The sequence below is a fragment of the Theropithecus gelada genome, chromosome X (assembly GCF_003255815.1).
Source record: "Theropithecus gelada isolate Dixy chromosome X, Tgel_1.0, whole genome shotgun sequence".
Lineage (NCBI taxonomy): Eukaryota > Metazoa > Chordata > Mammalia > Primates > Cercopithecidae > Theropithecus > Theropithecus gelada.
Window position 1 is genome coordinate 12,647,344 of NC_037689.1, and position 21,884 is coordinate 12,669,227.

General features: G+C 43.9%; 1 pseudogene; it reads left to right on the forward strand.

Annotated features, from left to right (window-relative positions):
- The first annotated feature begins 8,668 nt into the window (after nucleotides 1-8,668).
- LOC112615812 lies at nucleotides 8,669-9,574 on the forward strand (annotated as a pseudogene).
- Nucleotides 9,575-21,884: the final 12,310 nt, after the last annotated feature.

A 21,884-nucleotide genomic window follows, 5' to 3' on the forward strand; every position in this document is an offset into this window, starting at 1 on the left:
TCCTCCCCCTCCCCCTCCTCCCCCTCCCGCTTCTCCTCCCCCTCCTCCTCCCCCTCCCCTCCTCCTCCCCCTCTTCCTCCTCCTCCTCCTCTCTCTCTGTCACCCAGGCTAGAGTGCAGTGGCGTGATCATAGCTCATTGCAGCTTCAACTTCCTGGGTTCAAGCAATCCTTCTCATGCCTGGCTAATTTAAAAAAAAAATTTTTTTTTAGGCCGGGCGCAGTGGCTCATGCCTGTAATCCCAACACTTTGGGAGGCTGAGGCAGGCGGATCACGAGGTCAGGAGTTGGAGACTAGCCTGGCCAATATGGTGAAACCCCGTCTCTACTAAAAATACAAAAATTAGCCAGGCATGGTGGCACACACCTGTGGTCCCAGCTACTTGGGAGGCTGAGGCAGGAGAATTGCTTGAACCCAGGAGGCGGAGGTTGCAATCAGGCGAGATCACACCACTGCACTCCAGCCTGGGTGACAGAGTGAGACTCCATCTCAAAAAAAAAAAAAAAATTGTAGGCCAGGCATGGTGCCTCATGCCTGTAATCCCAGCACTTTGGGAGGCCGAGGCAGGCAGATCACGAGGTCAGGAGATCGAGGCCATCCTGGCTAACACAGTGAAACCCCGTCTCTACTAAAAATACAAAAAAAATTAGCCGGGCCTGGTGGCAGGCACCTGTAGTCCCAGCTACTCGGGAGGCTGAGGCAGGAGAATGGCATGAACCCGGGCGGTAGAGCTTGCAGTGAGTCGAGATCGGGCCACTGCACTCCAGCCTGGGTGACACAGCGAGACTCCGTCTCAAAAAAAAAAAAAAAAAAAAAAAAAAAATTGTAGGGTCTTGCTATATTGCCCAGGCTGGTCTTGGACGCCTGGCCTCAAGCAATCCTCTTGCCTCATCCTCCCAAATTGCTGGGATTACAGGCTTGAGCCACTGCACTGGGTCCTGAGACCACATTTCTCATAAGCTCCGGGGTGCTTCTGATGCTCCTGGTCTGAGGACCACACTTAGCATAGAAAGATGCTACACCTTCCTGCTTTAACTGAGCTGACCCACCAAATTGTGAGAAATAATAGATGTAAGTTTTAGGGGTTTGTTATGTAGCAAAAGCTAGCTGATACAAAGAACGTGTGAGGGCTGAGATGAAATGTTTTGGAGAAGCAAAGGAAAGAGCAGCAGCACTCTAGTGCCCCCAACCCCACTGAGACATTTTCCCTAGGCTAGGAGGGGTGGGCAAAGGGAGAGAGAAGTCTATGGATCCTGCAGCCCAGAGCACCTGAACTCCTTCCTGGCGATGTGTCAGGGCAGAGCAAGAGTCAAAGAGAAGTGGCCACATAGTTCAGCTTGACAAAGATGATCAGGGGCACTGTGCTAAACCTTTCTGGGCCCTAGGCACAGCTTGGAAGCAGCAGAAGGGTCAAGTGACAGTGACGGAGACATTTCAGGGCAACTAGGTGAGCCAAAACCCAATGATTCTAAGACCCCAGATCAAGAGTACAACCTTGGGAGTAGAGGAACCCTAGGAATTAATAAGGTCAATCAGTGGTCTGTCATCCTAGCAGAAGGAAAACTCAATCTGAATTAAAGTTGTTTTCTATTAAGTGATTTCTATCACACCTAAGTTACTAGATCTGCTATCCGTTTTTCACAATAGAGTAGGCCCTGGTCCCTCCTATCAATCACCATTTCTCCTCCCTATTCAACTATACCCTTTCAACCAGATTATTTCCACTGATGTGAAAATTAAACAGTTTGGTCTCTTTCTCTGTTTCTTCCTCTGTCTTTAAAGTCCCATTGATTTGCATCCTCCTTTAGCATAGCTGCTGCTAACACATACAGTACCGTTGTGGGAATCAGAAGGTGCCCCCTCCGGACAGATGAATTGCAAGGGGGCTGACCCCATTTAAATAAGTACCCCTTCCTTCAGGCCACAGCCCCAGTCCAAGGTTCACAGCTTGAAGGCAGAACCTGGTCAGATTCCAGCCTGCTCTTGCATCTTTCTGCCAGGCACCCTCACCCTGCCCTTCTCCTACCCTTGTCCTGTTGCCACTAGTTTCTCTGCCCACTCCTCACAGCCCAACTTCTTAGTAGAGCTGTTTATACTAGTTCTTTCTGTGCTCTCATCTCCTACTCATTCTGTGGTAGGCCAGGTCTCCCTAACAACTGTTTCAGCACTGACTGAGTGGTTAACTATTAAAAGCTGAGAGAGCCAGTGCCCTGATACAAAGGCTGGAAGGTAACAAAACACACCAAGAATTTTGCCTAGGTCTTTCCTGGGCCTTGAAGCGTGACGAGAGAAGGAAGGAGTTTTTAACAGGACCCATTTAAGATTAAACAAGTTTCTCTGGGCACAGTGGTTCATGCCTGTAATCCCAGCACTTTGGGAGGCCGAGGCAGGCAGATCACTTGAGGTCAGGAGTTTGAGACCAGCTTGGCCAACATGGTGAAAACCCGTCTCTACTAAAAATACAAAAATTAGCTGGGCGTGGCATGCACCTGTAATCCCAGCTACTTGGGAGGCTGAGGCAGGAGAATCGCTTGAACCCAGAAGGCGGAGGTTGCAGTGAGCCGAGATTGAGCCACTGCACTCCAGCCTGGGCAACAGAGTGAGACTCTGTCTCAAAAAAATAAAATTAAATTTTAAAAGATTAAACACGTTTTATTAGGGGTCTGAAGGAACTCCCCAAACCTCCATGATTTAGCAGGAGATAAGATAAGGGTAATCACCCTAGCACCTGGATCCATTTGGATTAAGTAAATTTACTGAGGCTCCAGAGGAAGGTCTTCAGGACTCAGATCTTAATTATAGATTAGAAGTTAATCACCTATGTCTTTAGATGAATGCACACTTACACATAGACATATAGCTTAGGAGGTACGTAAGCTCTGGAAAACTTTGTAATTTTGAGTTGGTCTGATGATAATTTCCAGGCTTTCTCCCTATACCCAGTTACAGAAATAAAAACTCTCTTCTTTCCCAGTTCACTTGCATCTTGTAATCGGGCTGAGACCCTCGGTTTGGTCTAGGAACAATTCCTCAGCACACTCCAATCTGAGTTCTGCCCCCATACTGCCACATCATCAGCTCTTTCGAAGCTTATCAATGGCTTCCGTGGGGTGTTTTTTTTTTTTTTTAAATTGAGTTTAGCTAGGATCACAGACTCACACCACCACTCCCAGCTAACTTTTTTATGTTTAATTTGTGTAGATACGGGGTCTTCCTATGTATTCCAGGCTGGTCTCCAACTCCGGGGCTCAAGTAATCCTCCTATGTTGGCCTCTCAAAGTGCTGGGATAACAAATGTGAGCCACCATGCCTGGTGCCATGTTACTGAATCCAGGACACTTTCATGGCTCACCTTACTTGACCTTTCAATAACATTTTTAACTGACACATTGTTAAGTGTACATATGTATCAATAACATTTAACACTGTTGACAGCTCCCACCTTCAAACCATCTCTTCTGCTAACTTCTGTGACATCACATGTGAACCGTTCTCCTCCTAGTTCATAGCTGCACCTTTGGAGCATAGCATTTGGGAGACTGACCTTTGGAGTGAGGCCACCCAAGTTCATAGGCCAGCTCCACCACTTCCAGCTCTATGGTCTTGGGCAAGTAAGTTAACCTCTCTGTGCCTCATTTATCAGACATTAGTTCTAGTAGTACCTATCCTGCCCTATCCTTCAGGGTTGTTGTAAGAATTCAGTTATATATATGTATATATGTGTGTGTGTGTGTATATATATATATGTGTATATATATATATATATATATATATATGCAGTCATGTGCCACCTGATGTTTTGTCAATGATGAGCTGCATATACAAAGGAGGTCCCATAAGATTCTAATACCTTATTTTTATTGTACCTTTTCTATGTTTAGATGATATGTTTAGATGCACAAATACCATCTCGTGTTACAACTGTCTACAGTATTCAGTACAGTAGCATGCTGTACATATAGCCTAGGTGTGTAATAGGCTATCCCATTTAGGTTTGTGTAAGTACACTTTATGATGTTTGCACAATGATGAAATTGCCTAACAGCACATTCCTTAAAATGCATCCCCATCATTAAGCAGTGCATGACTGGGTGTGGGGTGTGTGTGTGTGTATCCAGAGCAGTGCATCCCATAGAGTAAGCTTTAAGTCTTATGAGTCGGTACCATTGTTGCTGTTGTGGGAAGCTGATTCCCCAGGCCCTCTTCCTTTTCACTCTATGATCTCTTCAGTGACTCCAAATTGACATTTCCAGCCCAGGCCTCTCCTTGGGGCTCCACACCTAAAAGTCCAGTTGCCCACTTGACATTCCCTCTTGGTTGCCTCAATGTCATATCAATTTTAATATGTGAATGACAAAACCATCTATTCTATTATGCAGTCAGAAACTTAGGAGCCGTTCTGGGTATCTCCCTCTTCCTCAGTCCTTCTTTTTCAATCCAATCTATCACCAAGTCAGGTTGGTTTTACCTCCTGAATGTCCTTTCAAATCGTTCACTTATCTTCATTGCCATTGCTACTACCTTAGCTCAGAGGACCAACTGTCCCCTAGAACACTGTAAAAACTGCCTAGCCAGTCTCTGTTTCTATTTTGCCCTCTTTTAATTTTTTTTTTTTTTTTTTTTTTTGAGACTGGGACTTACTCTGTCGCCGAGCATAGAGTGCAGTGGTGTGATCTTAGCTCACTGAAACCTCTGCCTCTTGGGCTCAAGTGATCCTCTCTCCTCAGCCTCCCGAGTAGCTGGGATTACAGGCGCGCACCACCACGCCTGGCTACTTTTTTTTGTAGAGATGGGATTTCGCCATGTTGCCCAGGCTGGTCTTGAACTCCTGCCTGCTTCAACCTCCCAAAGTGTTGAGATTAGAGGCGTGAGCCACTGCACCTGGCCTAATTTTTAATCAGTGATATATTTTGGTCATGCCATTTCTCTGCTCAGAATCTGTCTTGGCTTCCAATTGGTCTTTGGATAATGATGCTAATCATTAAGGTTTGAAAATTATGTTGTTAGAGGTCTTGAATGCCAGACCTTATCATGGTGTCAAGCACACAGTAGGTGCTCAATAAGCATTTGTTGTCTGATTGACTGCTGGGAAGAAGCACTTTTACATTTGAGCTTTGATAGCAAACTACTGATGATTTGTGTTGAGGGAGTAAGTAACGTTAGCAGATATGACTTTCCAAAAATAGTCTTGCTGGGATCCCATGGATTGGGATTGAGAGAGGAAGACCTATTGGGACAGAAAGAAAGAGCAGAGAATTTGAAATAGATGGCAGTTGGAAAGAAAAAGATGGATAGAGATTGGGAAGGCAGAATCTGTCTGCTTGGCTGAGAAAAAAATAAGACTCGGATTTTAGACTGAGAAAAAGAAAAAACGGATTTCTTTTGATTCGTTTATTCTGCTATTCTCTCTCTCTCTCTCTCTCTCTCTCTCTGTCTCTCGCCCACTCTCGCTCTCTCTCTTTCTCCTTCTCTCTCTCTCTCTGATAGGATCTTGCTGTCACCCAGGCTGGAGTGCACGGGTGTGATCATGGCTCACTAAAGCCTCGACCTCCCAGGCTCAAAGGATCTTCTCACCTCAGCCTCCTGAGTAGCTGAGACCACAGGTGTGTGTCACCAAGCCTGGCTAATTTTTAAATATTTTATGGAGATGAGGTCTCACTCTGTTGCCCAGGCTGGTCTCAAACTCCTAAGCTCAAGCGCTTCTCCTGCCTTGGCCTCTCAAAGCGCGGGGATTACAGGTGTGAGCCACTGCTCCTGGCCAGCATGCCTTCTGAGGATTTTCACAGTCTGGCTCTAATCTACCTCTACAATCTCCTTTTCTGTTTTTCATCAGGTTTCCAACATTATAAACAGAGGTGCTAAAATCACATCTTTACTACTTTCGAAACAATGGACCTAGAGACCAGACTTTTTCTTTGGTCTGAATAAATATTCTTTGGTCTTGAATAAATATTCAAATATTTATTCAAAAATATGTATCAAGTGCAATCATGTATCTGGGGTTGTGCTGGGCAGAGGAGGTACACAATGAGCAAAACAGTCCCTGACCCTGTTGTCCCTTCCAGCCTGAGAGAGGAGACCAACTTTAACCAAATCAATCTCCTAATGTGTGAATAACCCCAAACTGAACCAAGTGCTTGAAGGAGAGGAGCACAGTTCTGTGAGAATGTATAACATAAAGGTCTGCCCCAGGGCTGGGCACAGTGGCTCACACCTGTAATCCCAGCACTTTGGGAGGCCGAGGCGGGTGGATCACTTGAGGTCAGGAGTTCGAGACCAGGCTGGCCAAGATGGTGAAACCCTGTCTCTACTAAAAAATGCAAATTAGCCAGGTGTGGTGGCAAGCGCCTGTAGTCCCAGCTACTCGGGAGGCTGAGGCAGGAGAACTGCTTCAACCTGGGAGGTGGAGGTTGCAGTGAGCCGAGATTGTACCACCGCACTCCAGGCTGGGCAACAGAGCGAGACTCAAAAAAAAATCTGCCCAGACACACAAACTCTCTCTTTCTCTCTGTCTCTGTCTCTCTCTCTCTCTCTCACTCCATCTCTCTCTCTCTGTCTTCTCTCTGTCTCTGTGTGTGTGTGTGTGTGTGTGTGTGTGTGTATGTGAGTAGTAGTAGTAGTAGTAGCAGTAGTAGTAGTGGTAAAGACTTCCCACAAGGGATGCTTGAGCAGAGAGCTGAAGGTGGAGAAGGACCTGATTGAATGAAGTGGAAATGGAACATGATGGGTTCAAGAAACTTAGACCATGTAGCTATTCTTGCATATTTATTTTTTCATATGAACTTTAGTATCAACTTGTTTAGGTCCAGAATAAAAGTTTATTGGTATTCTTACTGAGAGTTGGTAAGTTTATAACATAACATAGGAAGGAGAATTGACATCTCCATGATATTGACTTGACCTATCTGTGAGAGCCACCATTCAGCCCAGTACATCATGTAAGATAACACAAACAGAGGTTCCAAGAATCAGGACATGGATATCTTTAGGGGCCATTATCCTTCTCACCACAAGCACTATTTACAATAATACCAAAGAAGGCCAGGTGCAGTGGCTCACGCCTGTAATCCCAGCGCTTTGGGAGGCAAGGCAGCCGATTACTTGTGGTCAGGAATTTGAGACCTGGGCAACGTGGTGAAACCCTGTCTCTACTAAAAATACAAAAATTAACCGGGCGTGGTGGCAGGCGCCTGTAATCCCAGCTACTCTGGAGGCCGAGGCACAAGAACGCTTAAATCCAGGAAGCAGAGGTTGCAGTGAGCTGAGGTCGTGCCACCGCACTCCAGCCTGGGGAAGAGAGCGAGACTCAATCTAAAAAGAAAAGAAAATAGAAATAATACCAGAGAAATGAAATACTTAGGTGTAAATTTAACAAATATGTCCTAGATCTATGTGCTGAAAACTACAAAACAATGATGAAGGAAATAAAAGAGAGCTAAATATATGGAGATTTAGAAATGTCTGGACCACTGTGTTCATGGATTGGAAGACTCAATATTGTTAAGATGTCAATACTCTAAAAATTTATCTATAGATTCAACACAATTCCAGTCCAAATCCCAGCAGGATTCTTTGTAGATATCAGCATGGTGACTCTAAAATTTACATGGAGAGGCAAAGAAATTAGAATATTCAAAACAGTTTTTAAAAATAAGAACAAAATTGGAAGATTCATGCTACTTAAATTTGAGACTTACTATAAAGCCACAGTAATCAAGACAGTGTGGTATTGGTGCAAGGATGGATACATAGGTCAATGTAATAGAATAGAGAGTGCAGAAATTTGCCCATAGTTTTTACAAAAATTCACTTAAAATCAATCATAGACCTGGCTGGGCCTGGTGGCTCATACCTGTAATCCCAGCACTTTGGGAGGCCAAGGCAGGTGGATTGCTTGAATCCAGGAGTTTGAGACCAGTCTGGGCAACATGGTGAAACTCTATCTCTACAAAAAATAAAATTAAAAAAAAAATTAGCTGGGCATGGTGGCACATGCCTGGGACCTACTTGGGAGGTTGAGGTGGGAGGATGGCTTGAGCCCGGGAGGGGGAGGTTGCAGTCAGCAGTGATCGCACCACTGCACTCCAGCCTGGTTGACAGAGCGACACTCTGTCTAAAAAAAAAATAAATAAATAAAATAAATAAATAAATAAATAAATCATAGACCTAAATGTAAGATGTATAACTTTTAGAAGAAAACACAGAAGAAAGTCTTTGTTTTCTGGAGTTAGGCCAATAATTCTTAGATATGACACCAAAAGCACTATCCGTAACAGAAAAATTTGATAAGTTGGACTTCATGAAAATTATGAGCCGTTGCTCAACAAAAGATGTTAAGAGGATGAAAATACAATATACTGGGAGAAAATATTTATAAATAACATATCTAACAAAGGACTTGTATCCAGAATATACAACGAGCTCTTGAAACAATAAGGAAACAAACAATCCAATATAAAAATGGGCAAGAAACTGTGGAAGCAGACAAAGAACCAGTAGGTGAAGATAAAGGCATCAAAGCATATAAGGAATCTGCAAAGCAGACACTGGCTCCAGCAGCAAGTGTAACTGGCAGCAGGAGATGGCCAAGAGCACCCAGGGAAAAGGCCCAAGCCCTAGAAGACCTGGCTGGCTTCAAAGACCCAGTACCAGGTTATACTGAAGAATCAATGACTCATGACAAAACCACCAAAATACCCTACAAATCACCACCAGAACTAGTAGACACTGCAACAAGCTCAAAGAGATGGCCCAGGGCTTGTGGCCAGAAAGTAGAAGTGAAAGAAGAGCTGTTAGCAGTTGGCATGCTCACACAAACATCAGGGGAGACCACGCACACCAACAAAGAACCAGCAGGTGAGGGCAAAGGCATGAAAGCATTTAAGCAACCTGCAAAGCAGAAGCTGAACCCAGAAAATGTAACTGGCACCAGGAGATGGCCAAGAGTGCCTAAGGAAAAGGCCCAACCCCTGGAAGATCTGACCAGCTTCCAAGAGCTCTCGCAAACACCAGGCCACACTGAGGAACTGGCAAATGGTGCTGATAGCTTTACAAGCACTCCAAAGCCAGCACCTGACAGTGGAAAACCTCTAAAAATATCCAGAAGAGTTCTTCAGGCCCCTAAAGTAGAACCCGTGGGAGACCTGGTAGGCACCAGAGACCCTGTAAAATCACAAAGCAAAAGCAACACCTCCCTGTCCCCACTGCCCTTCAAGAGGGGATATGGAAAAGATGGAAGTGTCATAGGAACCAAGAGGCCGCACTGCATGCCTGCACCAGAGGAAATCATAGAGGAGCTGCCAGGCAGCAAGAAGCAGAGGGTTGCTCCCAGGGTGAGAGGCAAATCACCCTTGCTCATCATGAAGAGAAGTCTGAGGACTTCTGCAAAAAGAATTGAACCTGCAGAAGATCTGAACAGCAATAACATGAAAACCAACAAAGAGTAATACGAATTACAAAACTCAGTCCCTGAAAATAAGGGAATGTCCCTGCCCTCCAGATGCCAAAATAAGACTGATGTAGAACAGAAAATAACTGAGGTAATTGTATTAGCAGAAAGAATTCCAATAAACTGAAATGAAAAGAAGCCCATGAAGACCTCTCAAGACATGGACATTCAAAATCCAGATGATGGAGCCCAGAAACCTATACCTAGGGGCAACGTCAGTGAAAACAAAAGGTGCTTGAGGTCTGTTAGAAAGAATAAGAGCTCCCAGCCTAAAGTGGCAGAGGAGAGCAGAGGGCAGAAGAGTAGCGGGGGGTTCTCATGTAGAATCAGGAAGGGAAAAGAGAAGCAGGAAATTCAGACTCCATGTGTTTGAGATCAAGAAAGATGAAAAGCCAGTCTGCAGCGAGCACTTTGGAGAGTGAATCTGCACAGAGTAACGTGGAATGTCAAGAGGCGTGCAGAAAATCCAAAGAAGACTGAGGGCTGGGCGCAGTGGCTCATGCCTGTAATCCCAGCACTTTGGGAGGCTGAGGCGGGCGGATCACGAGGTCAGGAGATCGAGACCATCCTGGCTAACATGGTGAAACCGCGTCTCTACTAAAAATACAAAAAATTAGCTGGGCGTGGTGGCGGGCACCTGTAGTCCCAGTTACTTGGGAGGCTGAGGCAGGAGAATGGCGTGAACCCGGGAGGCGGAGCTTGCAGTGAGCCAAGATCACGCCACCGCACTCCAGCCTGGGCAACAGAGCAAGACTCCGTCTCAAAAAAAAAAAAAAGGCTGAGGACATTGTGTGTGTCAAGAAAATAAGAACCAGAAGTCACCAGGGCAGTGAAGACATTTAGCAAATAAATCTAACTGGGAAAAATATAATAAAGTTAGTTTTGTGATAAACACACACAAAAAATGGGCAAAATATTTGAACAGCCTTTTCACCAAAGAAGATATGCAGATGTCTATAAGGAAATGAACAAGCTGCTCAACATCAACAGTAAAATGCAAATTAAAGCCACAATGAAATACTACTGATGCACCTATTGCAATGGCTTAAAAAACCTGATAATACCAATGCTGGCCAGGCTGTAGAACAACTGGAACATTCATACATTGCTAGTGGGAATGCAAAAATGGTTCAGCCACCTTGGAAACACAGTTTGGCAGGTTTTTAAAATAAAGTTAAAAATATACTTACCACATGTTCCACGAATTCCATGCCTACATATTTCCTTAAAAGAAATGAAAACTTATGTTCACACAAAATCCTATATGCAAATGTTGATAGCAGCTTTAGTCATAATTGCTAAAAATTGGAAGCAACTGGTGAATGGAGAAACAAATTGTGATCAACCATACAATGGAATGCTACTCAGCAATAAAAAGGAACAGACTATTGATACAGACAATGACGTGGCTGAATCTCAAATACTTTATTCTCTGAGAAAGAAGCTGGCTCAAAAGTCTATATTCTGTATTATCCCATTTATACGACATTCTGGAATATGCATAAGTATATTGACAGAGAACAGATTAGTTCTTTCCAGGGATTAAGCACAGAGTAGAGGAATCAACCATAATGGGACAGCATTAGGTAGTTCTTTGGGGGGAATTAGAATTCTTCTGCATCTTGACTGTGGTAGTAGTTACATGGCTTGGTGAGTTTGTCAAAATTCATAGAACTATACACCAAAAAGAATGAAATTTACTGAAGATAAATTTTAAAATAAAATAAAATAAACCCCAGGTAATCATGGCTCTACTTCCAATGCCCAAGCTGCCTTGAGCTTCTGAGCTCTAATGGATGAAAAGGTGGATATAGGGTTTGCCTGCAAGCCTTGTCCAAGCTCTGTGATTTCACCCACACTATAGGTTGAGTTCTCTGGGAGGCAGACTCTGAGATGAAGATTAGCACCCAGGAGATTTTTTTGTTTTGTTTTTTTGAAATGGAGTCTCGCTCTGTCACCCGGGCTGGAGTGTAGTGGCACGATCCCTACTCACTGCAACCTCTGCCTCCCAGGCTCAAGCGATTCTCCTGCCTCAGCCTCCCAAGTAGCTGGGATAACAGGTACCCACCACCACACCTGGCTAATTTTTGTATTTTCAGTAGAGATGGGGTTTCACCATGTTGGCCAGGCTGCTTTCAAACTCTGTACCCAGGAGATTTATTAGAGAGGGCCCTTGGGATCAACATCTATTGAAGGGAAGGGAAGGATATAGGATTGGGCAGAGGGGGAAGTCAGGGGGCAGCACAAGCCCAACATTGTCTCTCTTGGTCTACCACATGGTGATCTTTGAAGTTGAGGTTGTTATTCGGAGTTGTCTCTTGTTGAGGGGAGAGGGCTGGGCCCCCTGTTTTTCAGCTATTAGATGCAGGCTGACCCCTAGAAGGATGCAACTTTGGGTGAGGCCGCTCTTTTTAGCCAAGGCAATCACTGAAGTTGCTGACAGCTGAGGGCTTTCTGTGGGCACCGCTCCCAGCAGCTGGAGAATACTTCCTTCATTCCAGAAGGGAATCTGGACAGCATCTACCACACTTCCTGACCTCTTCAAACGAGGAGGTATTCCCATCTTTTTTACTATCTCCCAGAGGGCAGAAATGGTGATTTCCTGTTGAAATCCAGTGGCTGGACACTTACCAGGTCCTTTTGAGTTTTCTAATAAAAACATAAATCAATAAATAAACATATTTTCTGGGCAAAGAGTGGCTTCTCATTGGAATTTTTTCTAATTTTACACATTTTTCTTCCTTGTGATAATATGTATAATTTATTTTATGAGAAGGAAAACACAAATTGTAATAGAACTTAGTTTTAGGGTATATAGATATATATATTAGAGATGGGTACTCATTCTGACTCCCAGACTGGAGTGCAGTTGCGGCAATCATAGCTCACTGCAGCCCCAATCTCGGGGGCTCAAGCAATCCTCCCACCTCAGCCTCCCAAGTAGCTGGGACCACAGGCATGTACCACCACACCCAGCTAATTTTGTTTATTTTTGTAGAGATGGGGGTCTCACTATGTTGCCCAGGCTGGTCTTGAACTCCTGGGCTCAAGCGATCCTCCTGCCTTAGCTTCCCAAAGTGCTGGGATTACAGGCGTGTGCCACTGCCCCCAGCCACGTTTGTTAATTTCAACATTTTCTTAACAAAAAGGAAAATTAATTACATAGTGTAGGTCAGGCATCTTTTATAACACTCTTACTTCTTCATATTCTTAAAATGTTGACTTTCTAATGTGAAGACTGGACCAGCTTCCAAGCTCTGGTCAAAGTGGGGCAAGGATTACTCTAGAGAGATTGTTAGGATATCACTGTATACCACTCCATCTCCTGTGAGTATACAAGTTGTGCTGTGAGAGGAGTTTCTCACCATCTTCCGTACTTAAACATGGCTTCATTTCTTTCTCCTTAATCTTCTTCATAGCCTCCACCTAACCTAAAATATTGGGAATCCAAGGTTCCATGCTGGGCGCCCTCTTCTTGTACTCAACCACCTGAGATTTTCAATTCCCATGGCTTCTCCCAACAAGTTTACATTATTCACTCTTAAATATCATCTCCAGGCTGGGCATGGTGGCTTATGCCTGTAATCTCAGCATTTTGGGAGGCCGAGGCAGATGGATCACCTGAGGTCACGAGTTCGAGACCAGCCTGGCCAACATGGTGAAACCCTGTTTCTACTAAAAATACAAAAATTAGCCAGGCACGGTGGTGCCCGCCTGTAATCCCAGCTACTTGGGAGGCTGAGGCAAGAGAATCGCTTGAACCCGGGAGGCGGAGGTTGCAGTGAGCCAAGATCACGCCATTGTACTCTAGCCTGGGTGATAAGAGCAAAACTCCGTCCCTCCCCCACCCAAACAAAAATCATCTCCTGAATTTATCTCCTGAACTCCAGTTAGTCTCATGTTTCCAATTCTGTCTCAGCACCTCTACCTGATGTCCCCCCAACCCAGGTACCTCACATTCATCTTGTCCCCAAGCAAATCCTCTACAACCCTCTACAAATCTGCTATTCCTCATGAATTTCTGTTTTGAATGTTATTATTACACAGCAAGATGCCAGAATTAGAAACCCCGCAGTCATCTTTGTGCATGCCTCTCCCTTTCTCAGGCACCACATCCAATCAGTCATCCTAGCCCCGTAAGTCTACCATGCAAATATCTCTTAAATATGCCTCCATCATTAACTCTCCCCCAAACAAGATGCCACCATTCATCAATCCACATTGTGCTTTTCCTCTCTAGCTTTGTGTGATCCATCATCTCTTAATTAGTCTTTCTGCTTCCATCCTGTACTATCTCCACACCTTCTTAAGAAGGCTATCTGGGGCCTGCAGAATCAAGTCCACACTCCTTAGGACACCTCATAAGGGTTTTTTACAGTGCTATTCTTATTCCTTGGCCTGCCTTCTAAGGATTTTCCCAGTCTGGCTCTCATCTACCTCTGCAGTCTCTTTCCACTGCTTCCTCTCTCTTCCTCCTCCATCCTGTATCCCAATTCTGTTGGCACACTGACTGTTTAATACTGTGTGTTCTAGTCAGACTTTTCTGGGTTTCACAAAAATGCTGAACAGTTTGATGCTTCTATATCTGAGCTCAAGTTGTTCCCTCTGCCTAAAATACCTTTTGTTCACATTTCAGTCTGTCATATCTCACTTAAATTTGAAGCTCACATATAAAGTTCATTCAACAGAATTAATGATTCATTTTCTAGGTTTCCATCTTGTACATACCTGCATTAAAACATCTCTTATGGCCAGGCATGGTGGCTCATGCCTGTAATCCCAGCACTTTGGGAGGCTGAGGTGGGTGGATCACTTGAGGTAAGGAGTTCAAGACCAGCCTGGCCAACATGGTGAAACCCCATCTCTACTAGAAATACAAAAAAATTAGCCAGGCTTGGTAGTGGGTGCCTATAATCCCAGCTACTCAGGTGGCTGAGGCAGGAGAATCACTTGAACCCAGGAGGCGGAGGTTGCGGTGAGCTGAGATCACACCACTGAACTCCAGCCTGGGCGACAGAGTGAGACTCCATCTCAAAAAGAAAGAAAACCTCTTATATTAGTGTTATGAATTTGTTTTTCTTTCTGGATGGACTGTGAGCTCAGCAAGACTACCTGAAAGACGAGAGATATCCAACTGATGTTCCGTTTGAACTAGTGAATGAAATATCCCTGGTATAATTGGCACATTAAGCTGGGAATACTAATTACATATACCTAAGAATGAATTTTAATTATATGCTGTACTCTCAGAAAGTAGGGAAGCAAACATTACTGTGTGAAGCTTAAAGGAAGGAATAAATAATACTAAAGAAGGAATCTGAGAAACAAAGAGGAGTGAAGGCCCTGCATGGAAAAAAGGAGTGAAAAGAAATCAAAGGTGGACATTTTCTTAGAGACAGGGTCTCACTATGCTGTCCAGGCTGGTCTTGAACTCCTGGGCTCAAGCTACCCTCCCACCTCAGCCTCCCAAAGTGCTGGGATTACAGGTGTAAGCCACCACGCCTGGCCTGAGATGGACATTAAAGTCAGATTTGCCCTCTTTAGCATTTTGTCCTTACTATTTTATTTTTGTAAATAGGTAGGCTGAAGTGACCTGATGAGGAAATATCTAGTATAAACACTGTGCAAACTAAGAATTGAAGACGTTGAAAAATTCTACTTTTTTTTATTTTTTATTTTTTAGACATAGTCTTGCTCTGTCACCCAGGCTGGAGTGCAGTGGTACAATCTTGGCTCACTGCAACCTCTGCCTCCCAGGGTCAAGTGATTCTCCTGCCTCAGTCTCCCAAGTAGCTGGGATTACAGGCACCTGGCACCGTGCCTGGCTAATTTTTGTGTTTTTTTTAGTAGAGATAGGGTTTCACCATGTTGGCCAGGCTGGCCTCAAACTCCTGACCTCAAGTGATCTGCCCACCTCAGCCTCCAAAGTGCTGGGATTACAGGCGTACAGTGCTGGGATTACATGCCCGGCCTGAAACATTCTACTTTCTGTATTAGTTATTTTTAAAATTGTTCTTAGTCTTCTTTTCATAAATGTTACTTTTTTGAAAACATGCTCTACATGTTCAGAGAAACTTCCCTAGGAAGGAACTATGCAAATTGGCGGCCCATGCCTGTAATCGCAGCACTTTGGGAGGCTGAGGAAGGAGGATTGCTTGAGCCCAGGAGTTTGAGACCAGCCTGGGCAAGACAGTGAGACTCTGTCTCTACAGAAAAATTTTAAAATAGCCCAGTGTGATGCTGCGTGCCTGTAGTTCCAGCTACTCAGGAGGCTGAGGTGGGAAGATTGCTTGAACCTGGGATGTCAAGGCTGCAGTGAGCCATGATGGCACTCTTGCACTCCAGCCTGGGTGACAGAGTGAGCCCCTGTCAAAAAAAAAAGAAAAAGAAAAGAAAAAGAAATGACCCCCGAAAGCATAGTCATTAAATGTTACTTCCTGATGAATGCCTTTTTGTAAATGAATTCAAGATGTAGATAAATGAGAAATGAAATAGAGATAATTATATTTCAGTTATATAGCTCACTCATCCATTTGGATAATTTTTCCATATTCTATAAAATGTCACCATCTGCTGGGGGAAGAAAAGATGTACAATTCAATTTTGTTTCATAAGTGGTATTTCAAATCAACATGATTACTTAGAACTATAGAAATTTTCCTGAGCAAGATGATTACACTAGCTCAGCTGGTGAAAAATTACCAGAACACATAGGCAAATACTATTCACCACTGTGCTTTGTTTGAGGGTATTTTTTCTCCAATGTGCAATTAAGATCAATTATCCTTTAAAATGTTTTAACAGTAGCTCTTTTTTGTTGTTGTTGGTTTTTTGAGACAGAGTCTCACTCTGTCACCCAGGCTGGAGTGCAATGGTGAGATCTCGGCTCACTGCAACCTCTGCCTCAACCTCCTGAGTAGCTGGGATTACAGGCACACACCATCATGCCCGGTTAATTTTTGTATTTTTGTAGAGACGGGGTTTCACCATGTTGGCCAGGCTGATCTTGAACTCCTGACCTCAAGTGATCCTCCTGCCTTGGCCTCCCAAAGTGCTGGGATTACAGGCGTGAGCCACCTCGCCCAGACTCCTTTTCCATTTTCTATTCATATGTTCACTTTTGCATATGTACACTTTTACATATTTTACAAATAGCAGTTTGTGGGGATTTTTTTTTTTTTTTTAGAGACATTGTAATCATCCAGTGGGTCCTTCTGTTAGAATAGGTAGACAAGCAGACATGAACAGGGCAGGAGAAGGCCCCCAAGTTCCCAGGCAACCATCAGGTGATGGTCAGGTGGTTGTTAAACTGTCTCGCTAAAATAATAATTGGTCACAGCTGGCACCAGAGAAGGGCAATCTCCCAAAGGATAGAAACACCTGACGCTGGTAATGAGCAACTTCCAAATAAGATATCAGGAGTTAGGCGAACGGGCTCAAGTATGTACACTAAGAGACAAAATGGCGGAGTTTAACTGGTATATGACATTCCTCTAGGAATGCTTGACTGGTAAGGGAAAAATACCTCAAATGAGCATGTGCCTAACTTCAGTAAACACACTGCAAGTGCAGCCTCATCCAAGTGCTGGCAGGCCATGGCGCATGCAGACAGCCCACTCCAAGGAAAAATCGAGGAGAAATGGAAATTTCAGAACCATGCCAGCATATAAAACCCCAAGTCAAGGGCTGAACAGTACACTTGGATCTCTCAAGTTACCCACTTGACCCTCTTCCAAGTGTACTTTACTTCCTTTAGTTCCTGCTCTAAAACTCTTTAATAAACTCTCACTCATGCTCTAAAACTTACCTTGGTCTCTCACTCTGCCTTCTGCCCCTTGGCCAAATTCTTTCCTCCAAGGGGGCAAGGATCGAGTTTGTTGTAGATCTGTTGGATTTGCTGCTGGTAACACTTCCTGCCCACTGCACAGACAAAATCAATTTACTGAGACCATGGCATTGCAATAAGGAGTTTGGCTGGGTGTGGTGGCTTACACCTGCAATCCCAACACTTTGGGAGGCTGAGACAGGTGGATCACTTGAGGCCAGGAGTTCAAGACCAGCCTGGCCAACATGGTGAAACCCAGTCTCTACCAAAAACACAAAAAATTAAGGCTGGGCATGGTGGCTCATGCCTGTAATCCCAACAATTTGGGAAGCCGAGGCAAGTGGATCACCTGAGGTCGGGAGTTCAAGACCAGCCTGGCCAATATGGTGAAATCCCGTCTCTACAAAAATACAAAAATTAGCCAGGCATGATGGCATATGCGTGTAATCCCAGCTACTTGGGAGGCTGAGGCGGGAGAATCGCTTGAACCCAGGAGGCAGAGGTTGCAGTAAGCCAAGATCATGCCATTATACTCTAGCCTGGGTGACAGAGCGAGACTCAGTCTCAAATTTAAAAAAAAAAAAAAAAAAAAAAAAGCCAGGCATGGTGGCACGTGCCCGTAGTCCTAGCTACTCAGGAGGCTGAGGCAGGAAAACCATTTGAACCTGGGAGGTGGAGGTTGCAGTGAGCCGAGATCATGCCACCATGCTCCAGCCAGGGTGACAGAGTGAAACTCCATCTCAAAAAAAAAAAAAAAGTTTAATTGACATGAGGCTGGCCACACCACGTGGGAGATGGAATTATTACTCAAATCAATCTCCCTGAAAACTCAGAAGTTAGGGTTTTTCAAGGATAGTTTGTCAGACAGGGGGCTGATTGGCTGGAAGTGCAATCATAGGGGTGTGGAAAACGGCCCTTGTGTGCCAAGTCTGCTTCTGGGTGGGGGCCACAAGACCAATTGAGTCATGAGTCCATCTTGCCAGTCTGAGTGGAGCCATTCGGTCACCATAAATGCAAAAGCCAGAAAAGACATCTCAAAAGGCCAGTCTTAGGTTCTACAATAGTGATTTATTTACAGGAGTAACAGGGGAAGTTGCAAATCTTGTGGTCTCCGGAACAATGGCCATTAATCATTTAACTCCACCTACATCTTAGCAAAATTCAGGCCCCTTTCATCTTTCTTTTTTTTCTTTTTTTTTGAGATGGAGTCTTGCTCTGTTGCCCAGGCTGGAGTACAGTGGTGCTATCTCAGCTCACTGCAAACTCTGCCTCCCTGGTTCAAGTGATTCTCCTGCCTCAGCCTCCTGAGTAGCTGGGACTATATGCGCCCATCACCACGCCTGGCTAATTTTTGTAATTTTAGTAGAGACAGGGGTTTCACCATATTGGTCAGGCTGGTCTCGAATGCCTGACTTCATGTGATCCACCCACCTCGGCCTCCCAAAGTGCTGGGATTACAGGCGTGAGCCACTGTGCCCGGCCTCATTAGTTTTACAAAGGTGCTTTAGTTTTGGGGAAGGGCTATTATAATTTAAACTGCAAACTGCATTTTCCCCAAAGTTAGCTTGGCCCATGCCCAGGGATGACCAAGGCCAGTTTAGAGTTTAAAGGCAAGATGGGGGTTGTTCAGATGAGATCTCTTTCACTGTCATAATTTTCTCACTGTTAAAATTTTTGCAAAGGCAGTTTCAATATCGCCTCTCTTCTTAAGAGTTGCAAATATTCTTCCCAGTCTATAACTTGTCTTTTGATTTCCTATGGCATATGAGGACTAAACTCCGATCTTGAAATTCCTATCTAAGGGGCCTGGGGAGTCATGCCCTACAAACCACAAAAATCTAATTAGATTTTTAAAATTAAGCTGACACAATGGGGCTTACTTTCCAACCTGACTCTGGTATAGCATCACATGATAGATAGCAGACACTGAAGGAAACCAAATTATTTTATCCCAAAATATATTTCTTTAACGTATTTTAAGATGGCTGCCACAGGGCTAACACATTGAAATGGCTCTGCAAAGCTGCCTTTTGCAGTGGAAATTTGAATCGGTAGAGAATCTCCATTAATGCACCCAGGCCTTCCCTTTCTAGGCCTTTCCCAGATCTAGGAGAGATTACCTGTGAGTCTGACCTCTTTAAGGTCTGAAAGAGACATTTACCACCTATTCTCTCTGAGGGCTGCTACCTAGGAACCTTCATCTACATAACAAGGTCCTCAGCCCCCATAACCCCCTTATCTTAACTCAAGCATTCCTTCCTACTGACTTCCCGTCTTCAGATAACAGCTTAACTCTCTCAGCCAACTGTCATCTCCTACAACTGAAAGTATAATAATAATAAATAAATTAAAAAAAAAAAAGAATACTTAAAACTGGTGGGGTGCGGTGGCTCACGCCTGTAATCCCAGCACTTTGGGAGGCCAAAGCAGGCAGATCACCTGAGGTCTGGAGTTCCAGAACAGCCTGACCAACATGAAGAATCCCCACCTCTACTAAAAATACAAAATTAGCTGGGCATGGTGGTGCATGCCTGTAATCCCAGCTACTCAGGAGGCTGAGGCAGGAGAATCCCTTGAACCTGGGAGGCAGAGGTTGCAGTGAGCTGAGATCACACCACTGCAATCCAGTCTAGGTGACAGAGTGATACTGTCTCCAATATATATATATTTTAAATGAAGTCTAGGATTTATTTTATGGCTTCAGGGTTGTCCTTCTGGTTTATGCTCCACCATGATGTCATGTAATATTCATATATACGTGTGTGTGTGTGTACATATATATTTATTTATTTATTTGAGACGGAGTCTCACTCTGTCACCAGGCTGGATTGTAGTGGCATCATCTCAGCTCACTGCAACCTCCACCTCCCGGGTTCAAGCGATTCTCCTGCCTCAGCCTCCCGAGTAGCTGAGACTACAGGCACGTGCCACCATGCCCAGCTAATTTTTGTATTTTTAGTAGAGACAGGGGTTCACCATGTTGGCCAGGTTGGTCTCAATCTTGGCCTCTCAAAGTGCTGGGATTATAGGCGTGAGCCACTGCACCCGGCCCATATATTTTATATTTTATTATTTTTCATATTTAATTTTAATCCACTTGGAGTTTGTCATTATATATATTATGTAGGGGTTCAGGATTTTTTCCTTACAGATTTACATCACATCAATCCTATTAATTTTCACAAACTTAAAATACCTTTATATTTCATTTTCCATCCATACATGGGTATATGTTGGAACTCTGCTTTCTACTGACATTTTTGTCAACCATTATAACTTAGCATTAAGTAGGTTTATAATTTTTTTTTGCAGCAGGGTCTCACCCTGTTGCCCAGGCTGGAGTGTAGTGGCATGATCATGCCTCACTGCAGCCTCAACCTCTGGGGCTCAAGTGACTCTTCCATCTTAGCTTCCTAAGTAGCTGGGACTACAGGAACACGCCACCATGCCCAGATTTTTTTTTTTTTTTTTTTTGGTAGTGATGAGTCTTACTATGTTGCCCAGGCTGGTCTCAAACTCCTAGGTTCAAGTCATCCTCCCACCTCAGCCTCCCAAAGTGTTGGGATTATAGGCATGAGCCACCATGCTTGGCCCCTCTCAACTTATTTTTTCATACTTCTTAAGCTAAACGTCAGACATTTAGTCTTCCATGTCTTGGGTGCAACTGGGTGGGGATGGTATTGTGGACAGTAAAGGAATTTTGCCAAAACAGTCATAGGTAAAGAAAGGCAGATTTATCAGAGAAAGTATGAAGATACGTTGCAAGGGTTCAATGGGCGGCACAGCAGAGAAAAGGCTGTCTGAGAGGCAGGGGCTGGAGGTTTAAGTTGTATAAGGTTGTGCTGGAAAGGCTATGTGCAAAACAAGGGATTTGGGAACAGGATGTGTGCCAGCAGGTTGTTTGCAATTAGCCATCTATAGAACAACTGTTCTCTCTCACCTGCGGCCCCTTCCTTCTTGTTGCTTACTTATTAGGACTCCACATTCCATATATTCTGATTCTGGATTTTTTTGTTTCAGTGATCTCTTTAATTCTGCTCTATGCCACATTATTTACTTTAGTTTATAATGCCCTCTAATATCTTGTACGATGAGTCTTCCCATGTTACCTCTATCCACCAAATACTCTTAGTTGTTCATATATTTTTTTTCTGCCAATTAAAATGAAGTATAATTGTACTATAGGCCCCTGATCCCATTTAGCATATTGGTTAAATTGCCTTAAATCTATCAATTAGGCTTAGGGACAATTTGGGTTTTACAGTATTAAGTCTTCACTAAGGAGTACAGTTTATTTTCCTTTATATAGATGATGTCCAACCTTCTTAGGGGGCTTATTTATACTTGTATTCTTGCTTTCGAAGTGCATCATTTTTCCTATTATATATTTTTTACTAGTCACCATTCACATGTACATTACAGCTAATCCAGATACTACAAAGCCCATAGTTGGTATCTAGCTAGGATACTCATGCGTAGTAGCCACAACACCATTTTCATTTCAGAAAAGAAAGTAACAATGCAAAGGTGGACTTGAGACACAGAGGGAAAAAGGAACCTGGAAGATAGTATGCTAAATGAAATAAACTACACACAGATTGACAAATACTGC